The following is a 12,715-nucleotide window of genomic DNA, read 5'->3' as shown; positions in this document are numbered from 1 at the left end:
CTGGAGTGTCTATGCCCACCTGGTGGGGGGAGGCCCACACACTGTCACACAGGTCGGCCCTGATGGGCCCGGCAGGGAAGGCACCACGGTGCAGGTCGCCCGGCCCCCACCCCAGGTATGAGCACTGCACGGGGCTAGAGCCAGGATCCCTTCTTGCACAGACGTCCCCACTGCCAAGGAGATGGACCGCCCACAGGTAGGCCTGACCAGGAGGGCCTGCCTGGGGAGGGGGGCAGGTCAGGGAGGGGGGGTCGCTGCGCAGGGGGCTGGGATCTCAGAGGCCTGAAAGCTGGTCTGGGAATCTGCTTCCTACTCTCCGAGGGCCTCTCCCAATGTCCTCTGGTCACTTGGTTACCTGTGTCTGAGCTGTCCCTGCCCAAGGCCTGACTTGGTCACTGTACATGGGAGAGAGAACTGCTCACACGTCCAGGAGTGAACGAATGAGTAAGTGAATAAGTGAATGAACAAATGAATGAACAAGAATGAATGGATGAATGGTGAATGAGTGAACGGTGAATGAATGAGTGAGTGATGAATGAATGAGTGGTGAATGAATGAGTGGTGAATGAATGAGTGAGTGAGTGATGAATGAGTAAGTGAGTGATGAATGAGTGAGTGAGTGATGAATGAGTGAATGAATGAATGAGTGAATGAGTGAGTGATGAATGAGTGAGTGAGTGTGAATGAGTGAGTGAGTGATGAGTGAGTGAGTGGTGAATGAGTGAGAGAATAGGGAGTGAGCACGCAGCAGAAGGGGCACACGCAGGGTCAGGGGACCGAGCTGGAATCCCGGCCAGGCCTCAGAGCTGGGCTCCAGGTCACCTGGTGCTGAGCAGCACAGAGGTGGGTTTAAAGGGGTAGGCAAGGTGGACAGGTCTGGACACTGGGGACCAGTGCCTGGGGGACGCAGGGCCTGCAGGCAGGGAGCGTGAGTGACAAGGGCCGGTCCTCCTCATGCCCCAGAAAGTCCAGGAGGTGACGGGTCAGCCACTGTCCATGCTCCCAGAACAGGGACAGGCCTGTCTCCATGCCACAACCCCTGACCCGCCTGAGTCACCAGCCTGGCCCTCAGAAGGGTCACACCCTGCGCGCCAAGGCTGAGCTGACCCCCTGGGCACGCCCGGCTTAGTGAGCTCATGGGACGCTGCCCAGGCCCCTGCTGGCCTCCGGGGCGGCCGTAACCGCCCGGCACCGGATGTGCCGGCTTTGGAGCTGCAGCCCTGGCCGCACTGGGCTTCCTCCAGAGGCTCCGCTTGAACCACGTGACACGGGCCACCGGGCCACCTACCAATCCCCTGAAAATCCAACCCAGACTGGACCCCCCCGGGAGGCCCAGGCTTGGTGCCTGCTCACATTGAGGGTTCCCAGCTCTTGGGGGGCCCACAGGAGGGGTCCAGAGTCAGGGCTGGTGTGGGGCCAGTGCCTGGGGTCAGGAAACAGGGTCCTTCCCTGTGACCTCCCAAGCCCAGTGGGGGCTGTGGCAGGTGGGGGACAAGGGGCCCCTTAAAGTGGCCTGGCAGTGACCCTGCCCCCACCCACGGGGGCTTCACGCTCCGGGAAGGGCGTTGCAGGGGGGGAAAGGAGGCTGGGGTAAGCCACCACCTCTCTGAGCCTCAGTTTCCTCATCTGGAAGGGGGGGTCACACCAGCAGGGGACTCGCAGTCGGGGGCTGTGTGCAGGGAGCACGTGTGGGCACACCCCGGCCCAAGAAGACCTTTGTCCCCGGGGTCCCTGGGTGGCTGCCAGAGCCCTCCCGGATCTGACAAGCTTGTGGGTTGCTGGAATACAAGAGGAGAGGGAGGGCTGGGGTCCCACCCTCGGGAGCGCCCAGGTGTTGCCGTGGAGACGGGAGGACAGAGGGATGTGGGGACAGGGCGGGAGCCTTGGCAGCATCCCAGTGTGTCACTCTCGCTGTCACACCATCACTGACTCACTCGGGTGCTGTGCCTCGGGACGGTAAGCAGCACCAAGCACCCTATCTGGACGGATGCCGGACCAGCGCCAACCCTGTGAGGACGAGGTGCCCGCCAACCTGCCTCTGGGCCAGAACAGGGGACACAGACCCTGTGGTGGGGGTGCAGCCTGAGCACCAGGGCTCCTCTCCGCAGGGAAGCTGGTGCCCCTCCAGGGCCCTCTCTCAGGGACAGGTCGAGAGATGGCCTGGACCTGAGGGCAGCAGGGTCCTCGGAGCTCTGTCCTCAGGTTCGGGATTCGACAGAAGCAGCCCCAACACCTCGGGGGTTCCCCTGCTCAGACAGAGCCCCGGGGCTGCCACCCACCACCACTAGGTGCCCCAGCCCGGCCCTCCTGCTCTCCTGACACCCACCGGGAAAGGGGGCAGCGAGGCCCCAGCTCAGCCAGCCCTGGCCTGACTGGCCTGACCCAGACCTGTTGCCAGCCGAGGTGGCCAGGGTGGGGGGCCTTCCCAGGGCCCAGTTCCTCCCTGCAGGTCACCTCTGTTCTGGTCTCCGGACGCAGCAGCAGCCCTGCCGCAGGGCGGCCTCTCATTGTCCAACCAGTTCAGACCTTAAACCCCCAAAGCCCTGCATGGTAGCAGCGGGTCACGCCCACGGCTTGGGGACACAGGTGGGAGATGCCTGGCCAGGGGTGGTGACGGCATCCGCACCCAGGCCGCAGATGCGCCTCGCGTGTGGGTCTGGGACCCCCCACCCCTGAGAATTGCCTATGGCCACTTGGAGGTTTGGGGAGGGGTCCTCGCACCTCCCCGTGTAATGGGAAAGGGGTGTAGGCGGCGAGGGCCCCGGCCCTCACACCAGCAGGAGGGAGTGGGCTCCGGGCTGGCTGGGAGGCCCTCCAGCTGGGACAGCTTCGGGGAAGTCTAGCCTCTGTTGACAGAGGGCAGCACTCGCTGCCACTGTCTCTGAGCCAGAGCGTCCCCCTGAGGGAGGCACCTGGGTTCCTTCCGCTTTGCTCTGGGGCTGAGGAAGAGCCATCCCGCTGCCCATGGGTGGGGCCGGCCTCCCCCCAGCGCTGCCTCGGGCTGGGGTACTCTCCGAGGTGCCGGGAAGGGGAGCAGGGCACCGTGCATGTGTTTGCCCATCTGAGTCACTGGGCAAACAGGGTCCTCCCAGACTCAGCTCGGTTTCCCAGGCCCCAGCCTAGGCCCCGAGGCTCTGCTCCCCACTCCCGGGCCAGCCCCGGCCACAGCGAGGCCCTGCCTGACTCCGCACGGGCTCCGCTGGCCCCTGCCCAGGCTGCTGGGAGGGCTGCTGGGCTGGGGTCCCTTCCCTGCCTGGGCTCACAGGCTGCTCAGCCCCTCCCCCAGGCCCCTTCCTCAGGACACCCCCATCTCCCAGGCCCCTGCGGAGGCCACAGCTCCCCCGACAGGTACTCCTAATCTGCCATTAATTTTGGAGGGTGGGGGGGCTGTTCACAGACTAGACCCCCCTCCCAAGATGAGGCCAGTGTCCTCTCACCCCTGACCCTTTGAACCCAGGCTCTGTGATGGAGGACCACTGTCTGCAGGATTGCTCCCTAACACTGAGCACACGTGTGTCCTTCCAGCCTCCCGCACAGTCAGGGCACCAAGGGGTCAGGGAGTGGCTCTCAGGCCACGCAGAGTCCCTCTGCTGCCAGCCCTGAGGGGCCGCTGCCACCCTGCAGCCCGTTCACCTGGGGGTCTGCCCGACGCCCGCCTGTGTCAGGACAGAGAGCAGCCGCCGTCACCCTCCAGCCAGCCTCGGGAGAGGGGAGGTCGAGGCAGCGTGTGCTCCGTGTCCCAACGTCCCTCCTGTCCCTCGGGCAGCTCCCCAGGATGTATGGACCTTGGAGGGGGTACTGCTGGTGCCCCTCACCCCAGCACAGGAGGAACGTCGGGGGCAGCGGAGGGGGGGGGCTGCCTAACCTGTCAGCTTGTTTAAGATATTTTCTCAGCATAAAATCGTACTTGTAAACGTTCACTCTCGGCACATCTCCGAAAGGACCGGAAGCCGGGTTTCGTTCGATGAGGCCTGTGGGCACCCACGTCCCCTGCAGAGCCTCACGGGGGTCAGACACGGCGGGAGCAGCCGAGTGCCCGTGGACAGAGGCCGGACACACAGAACGTGGTCTGTCCACACGATGTCACTCGGCCTTAAAGAGGAAGGACGTTCTGAGCCCCCCTGCAGCATGGCTGGGCCTCGAGGACACTGGGCTGAGTGGATGGGCCAGACACAGACAGGCAGACACCGTGTGGCCCCCTCGAAGGGGGTCCCTGGAGGAGTCAGAGCCACAGAGACGGGATGTAGGGCGGTGGGAGCCAGGGCTGCGGAGGGGCGGGGGGTGAGTGTTCGGTGGGGGTGGAGCGTCAGTTTGGGAAGACGGGAAGTTCTGGCTGCGATGGAGGTGCCGGTTGGGCAGCCCCGTGAACGAGGTCTGACCCCACTGAGCGGGGCACCTACAGTCGTTACGGTGGTAAATTCAGTTACTTGCATTTTTACCACAATCACTTTTCATCAGAAAAACTAAAACGGGGGTCCCAGCACTCTCCTGAGGCCCCCACTCTGTGTCCTTCCCGTGGCCCTGCCCGGTGGCCTCTCTCCGTCCAGGTGTCCTGGTTGGGCCAAAATGCAAATGAACCAACACGTCCCCGAGGACGTTCACATGGGTCATGGCTAAGGGGCCCTGAGCCATGGACAGTGGCTTCCTGAAGGACCTGGGGGTCCTGGGGGCGGGGGCCCCAGCTCTAAGAGCCCATGTGGCCAGGACCCATTCTGGGGGCTAGAAACCCAGGGTGCCGGGAACCGCCCTGCCCGCCTGGCAAACACGGGCATGTGTGTTCACTTTCACACTCAGGACCTCAGAGGGATGTGCAGGTGAGCAGCCACGGTGCCCCGGGCCCCCTGACTCGGCATCACCGCACCCCCCTCCGCGGGCAGGGGCCCCCGGGCTGCCCTCTGATGGGCCCGGACACCAGCCATGGGACCGAGGCCACCGCAGGTTGGACCGGAGTAGGGCAGGGACGGTGCTGCGGGGGGGCGTCGTTTGGAGGCCCTGTCACCTGGGCCCCTCAACGGAGCAGATGCGCCTGGGAGGCGGGGCCGCTGAGAATTTCAATCAGGTGCGTATGCNGTTCACATGGGTCATGGCTAAGGGGCCCTGAGCCATGGGCAGTGGCTTCCTGAAGGACCTGGGGGTCCTGGGGGCGGGGGCCCCAGCTCTAAGAGCCCATGTGGCCAGGACCCATTCTGGGGGCTAGAAACCCAGGGTGCCAGGAACCGCCCTGCCCGCCTGGCAAACACGGGCATGTGTGTTCGCTTTCACACCCAGGACCTCAGAGGGATGTGCAGGTGGGCAGCCACGGTGCCCCGGGCCCCCTGACTCGGCATCACCGCACCCCCCTCCGCGGACAGGGGCCTCGGCCCCCGGGCTGCCCTCTGATGGGCCCGGACACCAGCCATGGGACCGAGGCCACCGCAGGTTGGACCGGAGTAGGGCAGGGACGGTGCTGCCCTACTGCTGCCGGGGGCGTCGTTTGGAGGCCCTGTCACCTGGGCCCCTCAACGGAGCAGATGCGCCTGGGAGGCAGGGCCGCTGAGAATTTCAATCAGGTGCGTATGCACCTGGGCAAGGAGCGCACGGAGTGTGTGGAGCGTGTGCCGAGGACTGGGGCTGGTGACAGGCTGTCGGGAGGGCCGGGACGCAGATGGGAGCCCAGCGGCCCCGGGGAGGGGAGGCAGTTCCTACAGGCCAGCGGACCTGAATGTCGCGTGGTGGGTGGACGCTGGGCCACCCCAGGCCTCGAGGCCGGTGAGTGACAGCCAGATGGCTACATGGGTCCCGCTGGAGGCTGGTCGGGGGACAGGCCGGTGCAGGGCTGTGGCTCAAGGCGGGTGTGCCTGGGTGGGTCGCACAGGGTCCTGGAGAGGCCGTGCCCACTGGCGTCCTGGAGGAGGGGTCCTGAAGGGAGAAGTGATGTCTCTAGCGGCACGCAGCCCACCGAGGCCAGGTCCTGGAGTCTCGCCGAGGGAAGACCCTGGTCCTGGCCCAGCACCAGGACGTCCACTGCCCGCCCCCCCCCAGACACTTGCTCTGACAGATGTGTGCCCCATCCCAGTGCCGGGCCCCTGGCCGAGGATGGCACTATCCCAGCCCCAGGCTGCTCGGCCCCTGGCTTTTGTGCGCCCTGCCAGCTGGACAGATGGCTGCGGTGGGCTCCCCAGACACACTGACAGGCCCGGGGCCCGGCGGCTGAGGGGCCGGCAGGAGCCTCGGGAGCCCATCGCCCCACCTGTGGCCACAGCGTCAAGCGGAGGGGGCTGCACTGCCCATGGGGACACCACGGAGGGGCTCTGGCTGAGGCTGGGAGTGGGCAGCCTCCCCGGGGTGGAGACCCCTCCAAGCAGGAGTGGGGGCGCAGGAGCACTAGAGAGGGGAGCTGGGCCCTGGGGGTGGGCAGGTGGACACGGGTGGAGGAACCCCCCCTTCTACCGGCCCAGCCCTGCGGCACAGCCCCCAAGCTTCTCCAGCCCCATCACTGGCCCCTTTCCCTGCCAGCCACATCCCACCCCCCGCCCACCGAGCCCTGGCCCACCCTCCCCCTCCACAGTCCCCAGTGACGGAAAACCTGGGCCCCATGCCCCTGCCCATGACCGGCAGGCAGCGGGGTGACCTGTCCCCGCATCCCCCGCCCCGCCCTGGGCCTTGGGTGGGAGCCGAGCAGCAAGGCCCAATTGTGGCCGGAACGCCCAGCCCCGCCTGAGACAACATCCTGGCCCCGATAAAGCCGATTTCATGCAGGAGGAACACAGCGCTAATCTGCTCACCGCAGCGCCCTCGGCTCCGCCCCAGAGGAGCCCCCGCTGGGCCGAGATAGGGCAGGGGAGGGGCTCCCCGTCCACTCAGCTGTCCCTCCTGAGGCCCGAGCTGAGGGTCCAGCAGGCTCCCCTCCCCTGTCTCCACATCTGCAGGGGCCACGTGGTGGCCACGCCCACCTGCAGAAGAGCTGGGCAAGAAGTGACCTCTGTCCATGGTCGTGGTCGGCCCTTGTCCAGGGGAGACTTGCTCTGTGGGAGGGGAGGCTCTGGAAGCCATAGCGGCCCTCCTGGACGGCCGATGTCCGCACACTCCGGGCTCGCTCCCACTCGGTCCCTCCCAATCCAGCAGTTCCAGGCTGGGTGGCACCGGCTGGGGGACCCTGAGCCTCAGCCCCCGGCCATGCAGCCAAGAGCACAGGGGTGGGCACAGGGCTCAGCCCCAGCCGGCTCCAGTGCCAGGGCCCCGTGGGAGAGAAAGGAGGCCCCTGCCCACCGGCCTGCCCACTGGCCAGGAGAGCTGGGGTGCGGATGGGGACGCAGGACGGGGCCCTGGGCAGCACGGAGCAGGACCAGCAGAGTCACTCCAGCCCCTGTGAGTAGACAGAGGGCAGTGACAGAGTGGGCGTCCCTGGCTGCTGGCAGGCCTGCGTGGTGGGGGCTGTCCCCCAGTCCCGGCAGCCTGCTCCCCGTGTGACCTCAGACGGACACCTGGCTTCCAGCGGCCGGGAGGTGGAGGAGCGCGGGCAGCCATCAACAGGCCAACAGGCCCACACGTCCCCACACCGAGCAGCTATCACCCAGCGTCAACGAGGGCGGGCGGGCTGACCCCTGCCACGTGGGGCACCTGGAGGACTCGGTGCTGAGTGAGATAAGGCAGTCCCAGAGGGACGGACCCTGTGTGGTCCCACTCATAGGAGGTCCCAGAGGGGCCAGCTTGCTAGAGGAGAGAGTGGGTGGTGCCCACCGCGGCTGCCCAGGGACAGGCCTGGCGGGAAACTCCGGACAGACGACGCGCCCCCGGGAGGCCGGGCCTGACTGCCGAGCCTCTGGTCGCATCTGTGCGGATTACGGGGCTGCTGCCTCCCCAAAGTGGAATTTGAGGACGGGCCCTGAAGATGACAAAGGCCGTGTACCTTCCCTTCGGGCTCATCCGGATCCCTAACCACCCAGGGTTCGGGCGGTTCCCGGTTCCCTGCAGAGGTGGGGGTCATGGGCTGCAGCCTTCGGGGTCCCAGGGGCCTGTGAGCCAGGGACTTGGCCCAGGAACCGTGGGAGTCTCATCTATTCGGAGGGAAGGAAACGAGCGTCGCCTGTCCCCTCCACCCTGGGAAAACAAAGGCCCGGCTTATCTGTGCTCTTGACCACAGAATGTGACCCAGGAAGAGAGGTCGGGCCTTGGGTGACGAGGGAGCGTGACTCAGAACCACAGCCCAGCACCAGGTCAGCCGGGCCCGGGCCCCAGCCCACGGGGGGCTGGGAGGCACCAGCCAGGTCAGGGGGCACCGGATGCCCCCCGCCTGAAGACCCCCTGGTGCCTCCTGGCAACCCAGACCCCCATTTGGAGCCGGAGGCACTGCCCAGCACCACCCCTGGTGCTGGGCAGCCCAGGCAGCGTGTCCGTTGGGTTTTAAGGCCACTCCTGGGCCCTACGAAGGAGCGATGCTGGCCGAGACACAGGAGGATGCGGTGACCGGCTGTGTGGCCCTGCTCAAGCTGCCCTGAGTCCCTCCACATCTGAAGGACTCGGGACCCTGTGCCCGTCTGCCGTCCCGTGGGGCTGTGCCATGTGGCACTTTCCTCGACCGCCCACAGAAGTGTCTGCAGAGAAGGACTCCCAGGCGTGCCGGCTGGACACGGCCCTGCTGGTGAGACTGGGCCCAGCCCGTGGTGGGCCGACCCGACAGCAGTGGGGACTCGTGGAGGGGGCTGGCCCTGCTCTGGCTTCCCCTGTGTCACGTGCTCAAAGCGGAGCTGCCTCGGGGGCCCACGGGCCAGGGAGGCGCCGTCGCCTGCAGGGCACAGACCTCCAAGCCGGGTCTCCTGGGACAGGGTCCTCTCCATCGTCCTCCAGAACAGGGCACGCCTTGGGGGGACCGTGGGAGGCAGGGGGCCTGGTGGCTTCGTGAGCAATGGGGGAAGCTTTGGTCTGTGTGGAGCCCTGGCTTGGCCTGGAGCTCCGGGTCCCGCTGCAGGAGCCTCTGGAGGCCCCGCGTGGGGACTGGGCTGCTGCTCTGCCACCGCCCAGACTGTGACTTCCTGTCTGCACCCCGCTGCCTTGCAGCCACGTGGGGACCACCGTGGCTCAGCCCCTCCTGGCCGGCCAGGAGGCTGAGGCAGCCCCAGGACGGGCCCCAGCCCCGGGCATGGGTGGCACGCAGGGTCTCGTGCCCACCCAGCTGTTCGGGGGCAGAGCAGAGTCAATGTGATGGATGACGGCTGTGCCCACGGTGGCCCACCCAGTGGGCAGCTTAGTGACCAGAAAACGGGGGGCTTCAGAAGTGCGTGGGGGAGGCTCACCAAGCCCCACCCCCGACCACGGCCCCTGTGCACCCCGAGGCCCTGGCTGCAGCCCAGCACAGACAAGGGGTTCAGTGTCAAGGCCTTGGGTGGTGGTGGCTTCCGCGGGTTGGACCCTCCTCGTCTGTCTTCTGCGTCCCATGCAGCTGCCACACAAGGACCAGGCTAAAGTGTCCCCAAGAGCAGGCACTTTGCGCCCACACAGCCCTGGTCCGCGTCGCTCAGAGTCCAGGACAGGGCCGCGAGGCCTAACCCTGGTCCTCTGCCCTCAGTGTGCAGCCCGAGCGACTCCCTGAGACCCCAAGGCCTGTCCCCTCACACGGTCCGGTCCTGCCATCCTCCTTGTGAGTCACCGCTTGGGCCAGCCTGGCCGGGACGACAGGGCCCCAGCTCTGAGCCCCCACCCCATCCCAGCGAGCAGCACCAGACCCCACAAAGCCCGCCACCACCCCCTCCACTTGTGTTGGTGGAGTTTGGAGGAAGTGCCTGCCTGCTGGAGTGCTGTCCCAGCTCACGGCCCCACAGCCTGGGCCCCGAAGTCCCCACACAGTGGGTGGGGCCACACGGACACGTGTTTGCACACAGGGAGGTGTGAGATCTATAGGGTTTTCCTGAAGCTCTATCTAGTGACGTAGTCGTGGTCAACACCCAGGATAGGGGGTGGTCTGAGACGCAGAGAGGGGGACGGAGACACAGGGAGACAGAGACACAGGGAGACAGAGACACAGGGAGACAGAGAGATGGAGACAGAGACACAGGGAGACAGACGGAGACACAGGGAGACAGAGACACAGGGAGACAGAGACACAGGGAGACAGAGAGACGGAGACACAGGGAGACAGAGAGACAGAGACACAGGGAGACAGAGACACAGGGAGACACAGACATAGGGAGACGGAGACACAGGGAGACAGACGGAGACACAGGGAGACAGAGACACAGGGAGACGGAGACACAGGGAGAGACAGAGACACGGGGAGACAGAGACACAGGGAGAGACAGAGACACAGGGAGACAGACAGAGACACAGGGAGACAGACAGAGACACAGGGAGACAGACAGAGACACAGGGAGACGGAGACACAGGGAGAGACGGAACAAGAGAGACACAGACTGGAGAGGCGCAGAGCTGCTGAGAGCCTGGGGCTGGCTGGCGGGCCGGTGGGCAGGTGGGCAGGGCAGTGGCTGCCCCAGGCTGGCGGACAGTCACAGACCACAGAGGGCAAGGAGGGCCCTGCAGCCACTCTCTGGTCTCACCTCACGTCAGGGTCCCGGGCCAGAGGTCAAAGGTCAGGGTCAGAGGTTGGCCCCAGCATCCCAGTCATAGAGGTATGGCATAGAAGACATAGAAGACACGTATGTTGATGACCCAGGCTGGAAGGTCAAACCTGCAGAGGCTCCGCCCCTGCCCCCCCCCCACTGCTCAAGGGAGGGGCTGCCCAGAGGGGACTGGTCGAGGGGGGTCTGAGGGCCTGGGCCCCTCTCACCTTTCCCTGCAGGAGACGCTGGCGTGCCCCCAGAGCCACCGAGGCCACGCGCCCACGTACCCGACAGCGCCTTCGCGGCGGCAAGGGGTGGGGGCGGCACGTGTCTGCTGACGACAGATGAGCAGACGCACAGAATCAGGTCCACACAGCGGAGTGTCTCTCGGCCTAAAAGGGGAGGAACCCCTGACGCGGGCCCCGGGGCCGGACCTGGAGGACACTGTGCTGAGGGCACAAGCCAGACCCAAAAGGACAGGCCCCGTGCGGCCCACTCACAGGAGGGCCCTGGAGGAGTCAGAGTCGGAGAGTGGGGCGGCGGGGGCTGGGGGCGGGGGCGGGAGCGCGTGTTCCGTGGGGACAGCGTCAGTGGGGGAGACGGAAAGTTCTGGAGACGACGGAGGGGCAGCCGCACGGTGGTGTGAGTGTGTCTAACGCGCCGGGCTGTGCCCACAGATGGTCAGGGTGGGAAACTTTGTGTGGCGTTTTCTTCACCGTAAGTTTTTAAATTTTTATTTATGCCTTTAGAGAGGGGAAGGGAGGGAGAAAGAGAGAAACATCGGTGTGCGGTTTCCTCTCGTGTGGCCCCCACTGGGAACTGACCTGCAACCCAGGCCTGTGCCCTGCCTGGGAATCGAACCTGCAACCTTTTGGTTCGCAGCCTGCACTCAATCCACTGAGCTACACCAGCCAGGGCTTTTTACCGTCACTTCAAAAATTCCTAAAATTTTTAATGGAGAGGAAAAATATTGAAATGACAGTGGGGACCGTTTTCTCGAAACGACGAGGGCCTCAGACAGAGGGGACTCTCAGAGCCAGACCTTCCGCTCTGCAGCCGGTGCGCCTGGTGCGCCCGGTGGGGCCCAGCGACTGCACGCCTGGTGTTCACACCGTCAAGCACCGGTGTGTGGATGTTTACAGCGCCTCTGTGTACAGTGGCCAAGAGCTGGGTCCCTGGGTGTCCTGGGGCGGCTGTAACCAAGTGCCACAGACCAGGGGAAACTAACAGGAGTCCCGTGTCTCCAGGTTCTGGAGGACGAAGTCCAGCACCCACGTGTCAGCAGGCTGGTCCCTTCAGAGGCGGTGGGGGGTGGCGAGCCCTGGTCCGAGACCCACCCCTCACTGCCAGAAGGCCACTGGCCCTCTGGGCCTCCGCACCGCACCCTCCCTGCGTGCGTGTGTGTGTGTGTGTGTGTGTGTGTGTCTGCCTGCAGTCGCCCTGGCGTGTCGGACCTGGATCACCCTAATGGCCTCATTTTAACTGGCTGGTCTCTGTGAGCCCCAGTCTGCATGTACACCCGCCCCCCCGCCCCGAGCCTCTGGGGTCAGGACTCTGACTTGTGAACACAGGGGACCCACGTTCGAGTGACCAAGCCACCCGTCGACAGGGACACCTGGTCCCCGGTGACCCAGTGCGGCTCCGTGACGAGCAGGTGAAAGTCTGAGGCTCTCGGCGTGCCCACAGACCGAAGGCTCTGCGGACGTGACCCCGATGGGGCAGGGGACCGGTGGGGACAGCACTCAGAAGGAGGTTCCCAGCGCGGCAGGTGCTCTGGGCCCCGACCCAAGTGTCCGAAGGCGGTGTGCCTGCATGGGACTCCGCCACCCGAGGTGACCACGATTACGGACCCACAGGGGTCCCAGGGGAGCGTGGGAATGCCCTCACGTTCTCCACCCCCGGGTTACAGGACCCCTGGGCGAGCACCTGAAGTGCTGGGACAAAGACCTGAGAGCTTACACTACACCAGCCAGATTGTCACCCCACGTGAGACGTGAAACTGTCCTCCGGCTCTTGCGGCCGAGAAGGGCTTGCTGCAGACCCGAGTGTGGGGAGGGCACCAGTCCCGAGAGGCCACCACACATCCGGCAGGGGTGGCGTGCAACTCCTCTGGACGGCAGCTGTGGTTCTCAACCCAGTCCGGCTGAGTGAAAGGGGCGGGGTCACGGGGACCCGGAGTGAGC

The sequence above is a fragment of the Sturnira hondurensis genome, unplaced genomic scaffold, assembly GCF_014824575.4.
Source record: "Sturnira hondurensis isolate 20B ecotype Veracruz unplaced genomic scaffold, ASM1482457v3 Scaffold0025325, whole genome shotgun sequence".
In the NCBI taxonomy this organism is placed as follows: Eukaryota; Metazoa; Chordata; class Mammalia; order Chiroptera; family Phyllostomidae; genus Sturnira; species Sturnira hondurensis.
Note: the sequence above shows the minus strand (reverse complement) of the source record.